Consider the following 13,862-nt stretch of genomic DNA (forward strand, 5'->3'; position numbering starts at 1 on the left):
GAATTGACTATGCTTTTATGGTGCCGAGTCGATTGGGTGCCGAATGTGTTGGTGCCGAATTGACTAGGCCAATTTATCTTAGTGCCGAATTGTCCGGTTACCAAATCAATTAATAAGTGATAACATTATCAAAAAACAACTTTCAAAAAGGCAAATATATAAGCAGCAATGAAAAGGCTTGGTGGGCACAGCATTGGAAACAACATCCCCTCACGCCTGTTTATAAACGCCTGAGTAATTCAAAACGAGTTTGTTGTTAATATTCACTGGAGTACCTTTTCCATCCATGAATCCATGCATTTTGTTTCATTAATTGATCTTTCTATTTACACTATATTCATATTTTACGTTGCCAAAAGACCAGGCGGCCATTTCAATAATGGATCATAGTCGTAACTTCAATTTTCTTAAATTTGTTTTTACGTTACAAATGGCAAAACATTGATATTATTATATCCTCAACTTTAAATTAATGTTTAATTGAGGAATAAATTGCGGGATTGATGTCATTATCTGGGTATGAACGCAAATGGGCTGGTCAAAGTGTGTGGAGTCCGAAGGACTACACGCGTACTTTGACCAGCCAAATTGCGTTCATATCCCCGATAATGACATCAACCCCGCAATTCATTCCTTATCTTTACACCCCATAGTTCATTTTTTCATTCAAGAAACGTTAAAAAATACTTCATTTCATTTAAGATAACCTTTCAGCAATCATTTTTAACCATTTTGTAAATAGAACGACCCGACTGTAACCGGAAACATTTTTATTTTCAAATGACGTCACAATAACGCGGGAAAAGATCAACCACTTGAAATCACTTTTAAACGCAAAATTGAAACACTTTTGGCAGCATTACGTTTAAAATATGATAACTTAACACTTTCTAAAATCTTGATTTATATTTTACTGGACCTGCTGACACAATACAAATAATAATAAGATCAATAGTTTTCATGTATGTTGTTATGCGAATTGTGATCCGAACATAGCCGAAGATGTTGCGTTCATCGATTGATAAATGCAATTGCCGAAAGGCTGCTCATTTAAGGAATGGAAGTTGAGGTGTAAATATTATGCGATGAATTGCGATTCGAACATTACCGAAGATGTTGCGTTCATCGATTGATCAACGCAATTGTCGAAAGGCAGTTCATTTAAGGAATGGAAGTTGAGATGTAAATATTACTGGTTGAAGTTCAATTCATACCAATATGCAGCAAGATAATGAAAATATTAAACTAAGAGCATTTCATTTCACGACTCACATCGACTAAGGGGTATTCAATATGCAACTTAAGTTAATCTTACAGTCATACATCACTGACTTCATTCACTCTATTGGTCAGTTATTAATAACAAGTAATCCGATTAGCTACATCGTTCTTAGATGCAATTAAGACCAATATTGAATACCAGCCAAGGTCTTTATTGAAACAAACCTCTGGTTCAGAGATAATAACGATGAAATGAAATTTTAGCACTTTTTTAGATTAAAAAATATGATTGTATTATACAGCGATTGTCTTGGCTGACTCGGTTCAGAGAATCAACGAATTCCCGTTTTCTCGTTTTATGAAAGTATGTATTTAGTATTATGAAATTGAAAAACTTCAACAGTGAAGAACAATTTACAAATGTAGTAGCATTCTATTTAATAGACAAACAGAACAAAACAAATAGCTGACGTGTATAAATCAACACAAACATATCCCCCCCACACACACACGCACGTACGTGACGAAATATACGATATTTTGATGGCTTGAATATGTTTGACAAGGCAGTATAAAAAAGAATGCTTCTTGTCAACGGGTTTTGTTTAAATAGAATGAAAATGTTTTGTGTTCCTGTCTCATTCAAAAATCTAATGAACTTTAAAAGGTGCCCGTTTATGGTACACGAGACACGAATGACATTTTTTTTAAACGGTAAATAGAAAAATACATTAAGTAACTGGTAGTCAAGAAAATAAATATGTTTTCAATATTTAAAATGAGTATTTTTCCATTAACAACAGAATCAATTTCGTCTTAAATGTCTACTTAGGACGGTCTAGAAATGACATCCTTGTACAAATTATGAATTTGTTAAGTTTGTTTTTGACACCATTTAACGGTATAGCATTATAAGCAAGTGCATTTCATCAAAGGACAACATAGACCGGTCGTATGCTTCAGCGTGGCCGAGTTTGTAAACGTAGATATACAACACAATTTAAATCTTATCGTACGATCAAAACTTCAGTATACAATATGTATGTGAAAAACTACAGAAACAAGCTCAGTAGCCAAAACATTTAAACATAAACCCCATTTAATGACAGGGTAAACGCAAAAGACATAAACTCAAATAAAAAAATACTAATAAGAAACCTGGAACAACAGCACAAAACTCCAAAAACAACACAGTGCGTATATACTATATAAAAACTAGGTGCCTTTTTCAAGGAGTGTTATGTAACGCCTTGGAACGGTCAGTAAAATTTAAATTTACTGAGCAAGCCTATTTACCATGCTGCCAGATAGCTACGCCTATGTCATTCATATTTATGGTAAGGCTCCCGGACGTTTTGGATACCGGACGTTTTATGTTTGCTATGCATGTGTAAAGTAATTAATTATCAAACAGTTAAACGTTTAATTCACGGTGCTTACTACTGACGGTTCCGACTTTATATATTTACCACTGTGCCATTTGATTGTGGTGACACTGAAAGATAACACAGCTAATATATATTAGATTAAAGATAGAAATGTTTGATATGACTGAATAGAGTTTGTTTTTGCATTTTAAGTCTTGGTTTATGGCAATGGACACTGTCTTAATAGTCTCAAAATACACAATCATGCGCCTTCAGTTAACAGGTCTATCTCTTGAAAGCGATTTCAGCCGACGTCTGGATGATATTCCATGCAAAGTCAATGTCCTATCTCGTTGTTTGATTCGAACCTCGCGATACAAATCGAAAAAAGTAAACGCCCCTCGATTCTGCCTTGATGATATGGATTTGTTTCTTGTTGTCAAAAATGTCCTTATACAAACCTTTGTTCACTTCGTTCGTCGCCTTAAAATAAAAAGGATATAACTTCATTCATCAATCTTTAGAACCAATTTTGACAGGTTTATTATTGTTAATAGTAACCATTTACATAGCTCTTCTTCATTATTTCCAAAGCCGCAACTTTATTAAAGGGATTTAGATTCATTTCGGAGAAGTTACGCTTCTTGGATAAATTGCCACTTTGACCCATTTAAGATCACATTAATGCATTTTTTTTATTTTGTATTTTTAAAAATATTTATCTACAAGTAAACATATCTGTATTTTGTTTTTCATTTAACCGACCGGGTTTGGATTCACTAAGCGGAGCAACCTTAGCGACCTCATTTATGTCATTGTTTTTATACTTCTTAGCATATAAAAAAGTTCGCTGCCTCTTTTCTAAACAATTGACAACTATATGTAAGCAAGAATGATATTCATAATGCGGTCACCTCCTCCCTTGTAGCAAGGACCAGATTTTTTTCCCGTCGACTGTTTTAACAGAACGATTTGATTAAAAGTTAACCCGTTGTATTAAAAATTGAAATTATTTGAAAGTGGCAGTTGAGCGGGTATGACTCGCAACTTTTGGAGTGCAAACAATACTCAAATATGGATAAAACATACCTGGTTTAGTAAAATAACTCGCAGTTTTAATGTTTTTTATTGTGCAATCGTGTTGACGGTAACAATGTATTTATTTTAAGCTGACATGTTTCCCATGAAATCGCCACACGGCTGACGATCATTCGAAACGCACATTCGGCTATTGACTAATTAAGTAGACAACGCTCGTCTTTTCCAGCTGATCATTTAGTGACATTCATCGACATACATTGAAAACCGAGATATTGGCTTTGCTACACGTTTGCTTAATTTCACTTGTAACATGTGTATTAAGTTTCATGTTAATATTTTGAACGATTCTGAGTTATAGCCCCTGATTATTTTTTCGCACGCCGACGATGGCACCAGTGTTATGAAAATAGATCTTAACGCGAGGTGCTTATTAACCTGTTCCTACCTTTAGGCGGAAGCAGACAATGCTTGTACACACATCATTTAAGATTTCAAGTCTTGAATCCTTGGTCAGCAATTCTTCAAAGAATAAGGCAAAGCTGATGTCCTGAAATTACAATTCACAACTGTTGCATGTTTCAAATACGGAACAAACAAGGTTTTAGTTTCAAATAAAAAAATCCAATCAGCATTTGGCAAAGAGTGCCAGAAATGTGTCAAAATTGATCTCTGCTCACACGGCATTTATTTATCTTAAATTAAAAAAAATAACACTACACTTATGTTGAAGCTGATTTTATCGGTAATTACCTATTATTTCGTTTTAATGTTTGAATAGTATAGTTGAATACTCAAAATTTTCTAAAAAAAAACAAGTCAAATGTTCTCAAACTTTAAGATTATCTTAGGACATTTGACCATTGTTTAGTGATATACTTGGGCATGATAAGAATACATGAAACTACATTACCCCTTCTTTGCAGCCAAAAGTCATTAACTTATAATGAACCGATACCCACCTCTTTGGGACCGATATAGTCATTAATTCATATTTAACTGTTTTGGAGCAAATCATCATTAATCAACTAGTAATAATCAATTATTGACAGGTATGTACCCTAAAGCCTCTTTCTGACCTCCAATGTGCGTCTGTCCGTGTAACGTATGTATATTTGTTTTTCTATATACGAATGTATGCACATATTATTCATCATTCCGATACTAGAGCACCGTGCAGAATGACAGGCAGATTGCTTTGGGCAATCAGAGGTACGGAAAATTAAGTGAATGGATGGGTGATTGATAATAAAGCTAAAAAAATAATGTCTTTCTTTAACGTTAAGGAGCGGAAATGTTTGCTTGACTATATAGAACAGGAACTGAGCCGCCTACAGTACACATTTGGGTGTAAATGCGTTTTGTACCGTGAAGACCAGTAAACCGTGCGTAGATTGGACACCGGCAGTAGTATAATAATTGGTATTTCGCGGCCATTTTGTTTGGTGGTTTGGTGGTTTTGTCGGTGGTTTCATTGTTTGCGCATGCGCAAGTTTGAAATTGACTTTCGCGGCCATTTTGTTTGGTGGTGCGGTGGTTCTGTCGGTGGTTCCATTGTCTACGCATGCGTACGTATATGTTTTGGCGGACAATTTTCAAAGTTAGTTTAACTCAACCAACATTGAGCGGGAAGACAATGGTATCGATTTCGCGCGTTAGCGGTCATATTTGGCGATTTTCCGCTTTTAGCGGTTATGTTTAACCATTGTTTAAAATCCAAGACAAAGGGTCATTGTTTAACTGGGTCTCCATTGATTATCAGTATTAATCTTTTTGCGATTGAAGTTGGCAGCCATTGTTTTACCGGCTAATATGAGTTATAATTTGACACCATATGACTCAAACAGGAGAATGTTTGATTCCTTTTGGGATGAAAATGGTAATATGTTACCCTGGAACGATAGTGAAGCTCGTTGTATATATTTGTGGGTTAAGGAGAGTCATCAGAAAATGGTATTTCTTTTAAGACAAACTAACAATTTTCAAACCATAGTTGATCAGTACAATAGCCATCAAGAGATTGAAGAATATCCGGATAGATGTAAATTCATTCCCTTTTTAACCGCATATACAGGACTTAAAGACGAGTCCATAGTACGAGAATAATCAACGTCCAAGACATTTTATTTTTTTTGATTGTCAATAGTGGTATATAACAAACCGAACAAATTGGATATTGTAAGTCTGTGCTTTAACAGTTGTCTAAAGTGTTTAAAAAATACAAAATATGGCTCAAGCTCAGATACGTTTTTCTAACGAGTTGCAGACATATTTGAGAGGTTTTGGTTTTGAAAATGTCTCTTGGTCACCAATAAGAAGGGAAATTACATGCACACTTGGTGACAAATTTGTCATAGTTGTAAAAGAGAGACAGCGACGCATTAAAATAATATTTAAAAAGGGTCACCAAAGTTTTCAATTACCATTTGATATTTTTGAAACTCTCTGTGATATGAAGGAAAGTGTTCAGTTATTGGCTTCATTCTTACACGGACAGTCGAAATGACAACTTCAAAACTATTAGAGTTTGAATATAGTTCTCCAAGCATGCTATTCTTTCAAGACAGACTTAAAACGTTCGACATGTGGCCACCTCAAATAGAACCAAACAAGTTCCAATTATCTTCAGCAGGATTTTATTATACTGGCAGAAATGACACAGTAGAGTGTTTTTCTTGCGGTTTGCGATTACATCAGTGGCAGAAAGGAGACGAGTCGTTGTTAGAACATAAAACACATTCTCCAAGTTGTTTCTTTTTGAACATAATTGGACATCATAAAAACGACATTTCATGGCAGCATAAGGACACCCGATCTTCGTCCTCCAATGACTCATCCCGAGCACCATGGACGTGGACCGAACCTCTGGCGGGTTTTCAATATGGCGATATCCCCGGATGATCTGAAAATTCAAATTTGAATTTTTCCGTTACCATATGTAACTATAAAAGACATACAACACAGCACAAACATTCAGTGTTTCATCGACATTTGGTGTGATCATATCGCAGCAGAAAAACTTAACATGGATTGCAGTGAACTATCTCAAGATATTTATGAAAATGAACATTGTGACTCCAAAACGAATGTTATGGACACTACAGAGATTTATACTCCAGTTTCTACAAGTGTCGCGCTAATGAATTCATACTTTGACTTTGTATATGCGAAGGCACTGTGTGAGGTTATGGGTATGGTGACTAAACAACTTTGCTATGGTTGCCAGATGGATCTCCCATCTCAAAAAGATCACGATTGTATCATGGATACAGACCCTGATGATGATGAGTATAAAATAGAACGTTACTTTAGTGACATGCTAAACGCAGTTAATGAAAAAAATATACTACAAAGTTGGGAAGAAATTGTGCGCATTTCAAACATTTCCTCTGAAATGATTGATTTACACAAACATTTGCTAGAGAGCAATGACTATCTGCAGATAATGAAAACCGAGCGGTGGTGTGAAAAAATGAAAAGAATGGTGTTGACAATCAATCGCATTGAAGATCGACTGTTTCGTCCATCACGTTGAGCAAAAGAATATTTACAACACAACAAAATGGACATATTATGCAATGTTGTATGTGTTTTACTGCATTTTTCTTCAAAAAAAGAATTCATGAGAAATTAAGAACTCTGGCATTGTGTGGCGTAAAATGATTTGTTATATTTATTACTTCACGAATTTCCTTTTTTGCATGTTTCAAATAAATATTTAATTCACTTTATGTACATGTATGTCATTGTATGTATATGCTTGTATGATCATATGCTGACTTATTTTATACATGTTTAGTTTCAAATAAATGTATTTATATCTATACATGTTTTCATTTCCTTGCTTTAGTTTAATTAACAACCCATGTGTCCCATAATATAAACTACTAACAACGATGATCATGTTTAATCATGGATAAAACGCAGAAGGAACATATCCTATCACAATATTATTTCGATTCTAAAAACGCAGGCAGCTTTTTGGGTGCAAAAAAGTTACACAGGATATTAAACCAAAACTATCCAAGAGTATTTACTACTTATTTCATACAGAAATGGCTCAACAATCAAGATTCGTATGCCATTCAACGTCAGGCGAGACATACATATAAAAGACCACGTGTTGAAGTGGCGGGTATGAACGATCAGGGTGATATGGATTTAATGGCAGTTGATAACATTGCTAAATACAATGATGGAGTTAAATACCTACTCATTGTTATAGATATATTTTCACGTTTTCTATCCGTTCGACCCTTAGTTAATAAAAAATCTAACACGGTATTGTTAGCAATCAAGGATATTCTTAGTGTTCATAACTTTAAAAAGTTAAGAACGGACCGAGGTTCTGAATTTATCAATCGTGAATTAAAAGCGTTTATGCAAAAGAAGAGAGTTTACTTGTTTAATACACAAAGCACCGCTAAAGCAAACTATGCAGAGCGAGTCATTCGTACCCTTCGTGGTATGATATTTAGAATGTTAAGATATCAGCGAAATTATAGATATATAGATCACCTTCAAGATATTGTAAATAGTTACAATAATTCCCCTCATCGGAGTTTGGATGGATTAGCACCAAGTGATGTTACAAAGAAAAACGAGACACAACTTTGGAGTAAAATGTATCTAAAACCTAAAAAATTCCCCAAAACGCCTCCTCGCTTTAAATATAAAATTGGTGATTTGGTTAGATTAAGTTACACGAAACATCCCTTTAGAAGAGCTTATCAACAACAATATACTACAGAAGTTTTTAAAATAAAGAGCAAGATTTTCAAACAAGGTTTTCCATTATATAAGATCATAGACTTGAATAAAGAACCAATATCAGGTTATGTGAATCAAAATGAAATAATTCCTGTTGATAAAGATGCAGACAGTCTTTGGTATGTTGATAAAGTTTTAAAAAAGAGAAAAGTCAAAGGGAAATTAGAGTATTTTGTTCGATGGGAAGGATTTCCAAAATCATTTGATAGCTGGATTGATGCAGATCAAGTTCAAGAACAATAATAATGGAACGATATGTGTTTGTGAGAGACAGTGAAAGTAATCACATCTTCACCGAGAACAAACCCTATAACTTCAAAGTGCAGTTAAAATTACCTCTATCTTTTAATGGTTACTGGAAGGTTGCTTTGTGTGAAATAAGTATAAAAACTGATCCTAAAGCAAGAAGAAAAACTGTAGATAATACCTTATTTATTTACTCAAACGTTTGCAAAGAAAGCGTTGTTGACGGAGGTGAACGTCCCTTATTGAGAAGAATAGAGAAAAACGAAGAAAATGGTTGGAATTATGTGTTAGAATCTCCTTTTTATTTACCCTTAAACCGATCAGAATTCCAAGAGATTGATTTCAGTATAAAAACTGTGGAAAACGAGTATGCTTCATTCGTAAGTTCACCAGTGCATCTCACACTTCATTTTAAGCGATATCCATTTTACCCCAAATATGAATCAATCTAAGTTGTATGTACCGAACCCACAAATGTGGATAGACTATTTCAAAAATAACAAACCTCAAGTTGGGAGGGGATTTGCCATTCCACACAAGTCGAAGATGGGAAGTAATGGTATGACAATCAGCACAGTTTCCCCATCGGAACAGACAGTAAACCAGGCGAAAAGTGAGCTGAAACGAGATGGTTTAAATACTTCAGAAATGTCAACCCTTGTTCATAAATTATCCAAACCTTCAGAAGTAACACATCGTGTAAACAGCGCGAGAAAAAAACAGTTCAGAAACAGGAGTAAACAAACTAAACCGAAAAAAGGACAGAAGTCTACAAGAAAAAATAAACAAACTGAAAATAAACCTGTAAAAAACAATCAAAAATCAAGAAAAGGTGTAAAAGCAAGCAAAAAAGTGGACAATAAATGGAAAATTGATAAGAAAGCGAGAAATAATTCGAAGAAATCTATAACAACGTGGGATATATTTGGTTCATAAAATGTCTTATTTCACAAAAGACGGATTTTCTGAAGGTGTTCCGAATGAATTACTACTATTTGACTTACCTCCTACACAAGTTGCGGTGAATGATGTCCATTATCAAGAGATTCGTCCAATATCCCAAGTGTCGGATGATACTCCCATTGAGTTTCAAATCAGTGGTCAGAATTCGATGGACTATCTCGATCTGAAAGATACACAGTTATGTGTGAAACTAAAAGTAACTAATCCAGATGGATCTAACTTAAAATCGGGTGAGAAGGTGGGACCTGTGAATTTGTTCTTGCAGGCATTATTTTCAATTATAGAAGTGACTCTACAAAACAAGGCGGTTATATCATCTAATTACAATCCATATATAGCCATGTTTAATACTTTACTATGTAATGGAAAAGATGCTTCATTTTCTCAATTGTCTTCTCAACTATTCATAAAAGATGACAATGATCACCCAGAAGACTGTGATCCTAGTGGAGCAAACAATGGATTGTTTTTACGGGCAAAATATATAACAAAATCAAAAACTTTAGAGTTGCAAGGGCCTATATATCACAGTTTATTTACTATTAAACGGTACCTGTTAAACCAAGTGGATGTTAATGTGAAGTTGTATCGTAGTTCTCCAGCATTCTGTCTAAGTTCTGGCGAGACATCCCCAAGCTATAAAGTAAACATTACAGATAGTTATCTTTTAGTAAAAAAAGTTAGAGTCAATCCAGCTCTCATTGTTGCTCACTCTGAGATGTTAAAGATCAACACAGCAAAGTATCCATTTGATAGACTTGAATGTCGGTTACAAACCATTGCTGCAGGTAGTACGGTGTTTACGTGGGATAACTTATTTCAAGGACAAAAACCAAATACAATTGTCGTAGCCTTTGTCAGATCAGCAGCAATTTCGGGAGATTATAAATCAAATCCATTTCATTTCCTAAACTGTGACATTAGGAGTATTTGCCTTTATGCTGATGGGGTTCCAGTGTGGGGTAATCCACTAAAAACAAATTTTAATAATTTAAATGGAGAAAGTTTTATGAGAGTATACGCAAATATGTTTCTAACAAATGGAATGTGGAATAAAGATGCTGGACTTGATATAAACAGAGAAGACTTTGCACGCACATCCTGTATTTTTACATTTCAATTAGAGCCAAAGTTTTCTGATGAAGCATTTCTATCTCTAATAAAAACAGGAAATGTGCGATTAGAGGTTCAATTTGGAACGGCTTTATCTACCGCAACAAGCTGTATTGTGTATAATAGTTCTCCTGGATTTTTTCAAATTAACGCTCAGAGAGACATAATAACAGAATGAATACATCACAGCTTCAGTGTTGTATAGACTGTGATCCAATGTTGCAAAAAACAATTTTGGGGGTGTTTGCGGCTGATCAACTACCAAACGACTTGGTATTTCCATGTGGTTTTATTGCCAATACAGACAATCATTTCATGGAAGGAAGACATTGGTGTACATTTTACTTCCCAAATTCAACCACTATCGAATATTTTGACAGTTATGGGAAACCAATTGACTATTTTAACACTTATTTTCTGAAATATGCTTCTTATTTTTCAACTGTTATCACAAATTCGAGACAGCTACAAAGTAATTACAGTGATGTTTGTGGGATGTATTGTTTGTTTTTCTTACTACAACGAACAAATGGTGTATCTTTTTATGACATTGTACATAGTTTTTTCAATGATTATGACTGTAATGATTTACTTGTATATAACTTCGTTAGAAATATGTTTCCATATTGTTCGCAAAATGGTTGTTTCAAAAACCAAACATGTAGATCACTAATAAAGTAGTGTATTTAAATGGTTTTTGTTTGTATTCTATTTATTGTGTTCTCTGTTATCAACAAGTGTAGATCATGTTGGATGCATTAATTAAATTTGAATGCCCTGCCACTTGTATTGTGGCAGGAACAAGTGGAAGTGGAAAGTCAACCTTTCTATTTGAGTTGTTTAAAAATGCAAACTCTATGTTTACCATGATTCCGAAAAAGATTATATATTGTTATTCTACCTATCAATCCTTATTTGATGATATGAAAGAACATGTGGAAAATATTGAATTTTTTGAAGGTTTACCAACTAAAGACGATATGGACATGTGGACTATGGAAACTGACTTCAAAATATTAGTGATTGATGATTTAGCACAAAAAGCTTCACAAAGTGTAGATATTGTCAACTTATTCACCATTTATAGTCATCACCATAATTTTTCAGTCTTTTTCGTAGTGCAAAATTTATTTACAGGAGGAAAATATTTTCGAACTATTAGTCTAAACAGTCATTATTTTGTGTTGTTTAACAATCAGAGAGATAAATTACAAATTCAAGCATTAGCCAAACAAATGTTTCCCGGTGAAACGCATTATTTTATGGATGCCTATAGAAAAGCCACAAACAAGAAATATAGTTACCTTCTGGTGGATGTAAGTCCACATTCTAACCCGTTATATAAACTTCGTACAGACATCTTTCCACATCAAACCCCCATTGTATTTCTACCTGAAAAGGAGAAAAATGGAAGATAAACTACAGAAGGAGAGACATTTTTTAAAATTTATGATCAACACCAATGAAAAACAACAAAAAATGTTGATAAAAAACTTAACAAAATCTCAATTGGCTGCACTTATAGAGGTGATTTACAATGCTATCAGGGGAAATCTTGTCATTCCAGAAAAGGATAAAAAGAACTTGAAACGATATAGACATGTCATACGTAAAGTAATATCCAAAAGACTCTCTCAAAAAAGGAGGAAAGCCATTCTGTTAAAATATTTCAAACAGTTTTTAGCGTTAATTAAACCCAGTGAATCATGGCTCAAGAATTAGTGTTAATTCCTAAATCAAAGTGTGAATACTTACTCTCTAAATGTGATGGAAGTTTACAAAACAGTCAACCTTCTAAAAACAATAACATGGTATTACAACAAAATGGTAAGAATTCACAGAAAAGGTTGACTCAAAATGGCGGGAAGATACAGAAAAAATCAATTCAAAATGACGGAAATTTACAGAAAAGACTAGTCGTGAAACGTTTAAACAAGTTTTTTGAAAAACCTAAAAAAAATAAGAAAAAAATGAGAATCTCAAAGAAATAAAGTCAAAACAAAACAAAAGGGGAAAAACAAAGATAATTAACAAATTGAAATGGATTCCCTATAGTATTTGAAATTCAAATGTTTAAAATTCAAATGTTTGGCGAACTTTTTTACCGCCAAATTCACATTTTGGTGGAATATTTTCCCACCAAAACATTTGACAAACTAGTTCATTTACTATTGAGTTTCCGAGTTAGTAACATTCTTTAAGTTTTTACAGAAGGAAGAAATTGATACTTTTGAACCTGAAAAAATACCAGAGGATGGATCTAAGGGGTATATTCTAGAAGTAGATCTAGAATATCCAAAACATTTACATGACAGTCATAACGACTACCCATTAGCTCCGGAACGTAAATTCACACCCAATGAAAAATTATCTCCTTATGCTCAACATGTGTTGAAACATTTACACAACAGTGAGGAACTTCAACCCAGAGCAAAGGTGGAAAAATTACTCACCACTTTAGAAAACAAACAGAATTATGTACTTCACTATCGCAACCTGCAACTGTATCTCCAACTCGGTCTAAAATTGAAAAAATACATAAAGTATTAGAGTTCCAACAAGAGGCTTTCATGAAACCCTACGTTGAGTTCAACACCAAAATGCGACAACAAGCCAAGACTGCTTACGAGAAGAACTTCTTCAAACTCATGAACAACTCGGTCTTCGGTAAGGTTGTTGTTGTTGTTTTTTTTTGGGGTTCGTGTTAATTTATAACATTGTTATCATTTTTGTATGATCTGCCCGTATGTAATTTATACAATTTATTTATTGTCACTTCCATACCACTAATACTTATCTACAAAAACAACTGTTCAATAATTGTCAGGCGTAGTTTCACTTTTTGGTATTTCATTCATCTTCAATCAGACGCTTACAAGTGCTCATGTACAATTAGGAACCTAAAGTAAAACTGACCAAAACTAACTACCGGCAAGTAAAAAGTGTATTTTTCGGTCCCATTTTCATATCCCTCATCCAAAACACAGGTATCTAAGATAACGACGGATACCATCATAAAAACATATATTGAGCAGTTCAGAGTAAAGATTAACATGATGAAAAGTTACTTACCAAAAATTTTGTTTACTTTCAGGAAAAACCATGGAAAATCTTCGGAAGCATCGGTCCGTAGAACTTGTTCAT

At 34.1% G+C, this 13,862-nt stretch overlaps 1 long non-coding RNA gene across 7 annotated transcripts; it reads right to left on the reverse strand.

The window, feature by feature from the left end:
• Window positions 1-6,364: 6,364 nt before the first annotated feature.
• On the reverse strand, window positions 6,365-13,596 carry LOC128240755 (uncharacterized). 7 transcript variants are annotated; one of them, XR_008262292.1, is made up of 8 exons: window positions 13,346-13,596; window positions 13,172-13,238; window positions 12,474-12,512; window positions 12,023-12,110; window positions 10,159-10,241; window positions 9,647-9,768; window positions 9,148-9,260; window positions 6,365-6,528 (listed from the first exon to the last, which is right to left on the reverse strand). It is a non-coding gene; the product is annotated as an uncharacterized LOC128240755 (long non-coding RNA). The 7 variants fall into 7 exon arrangements; XR_008262294.1 differs by having other exon boundaries at window positions 13,503-13,517; XR_008262290.1 differs by lacking the exon at window positions 12,474-12,512 and having other exon boundaries at window positions 13,346-13,595.
• Window positions 13,597-13,862: the final 266 nt, after the last annotated feature.

Source organism: Mya arenaria, chromosome 7 (genome assembly GCF_026914265.1).
Source record: "Mya arenaria isolate MELC-2E11 chromosome 7, ASM2691426v1".
Taxonomy (NCBI): domain Eukaryota; kingdom Metazoa; phylum Mollusca; class Bivalvia; order Myida; family Myidae; genus Mya; species Mya arenaria.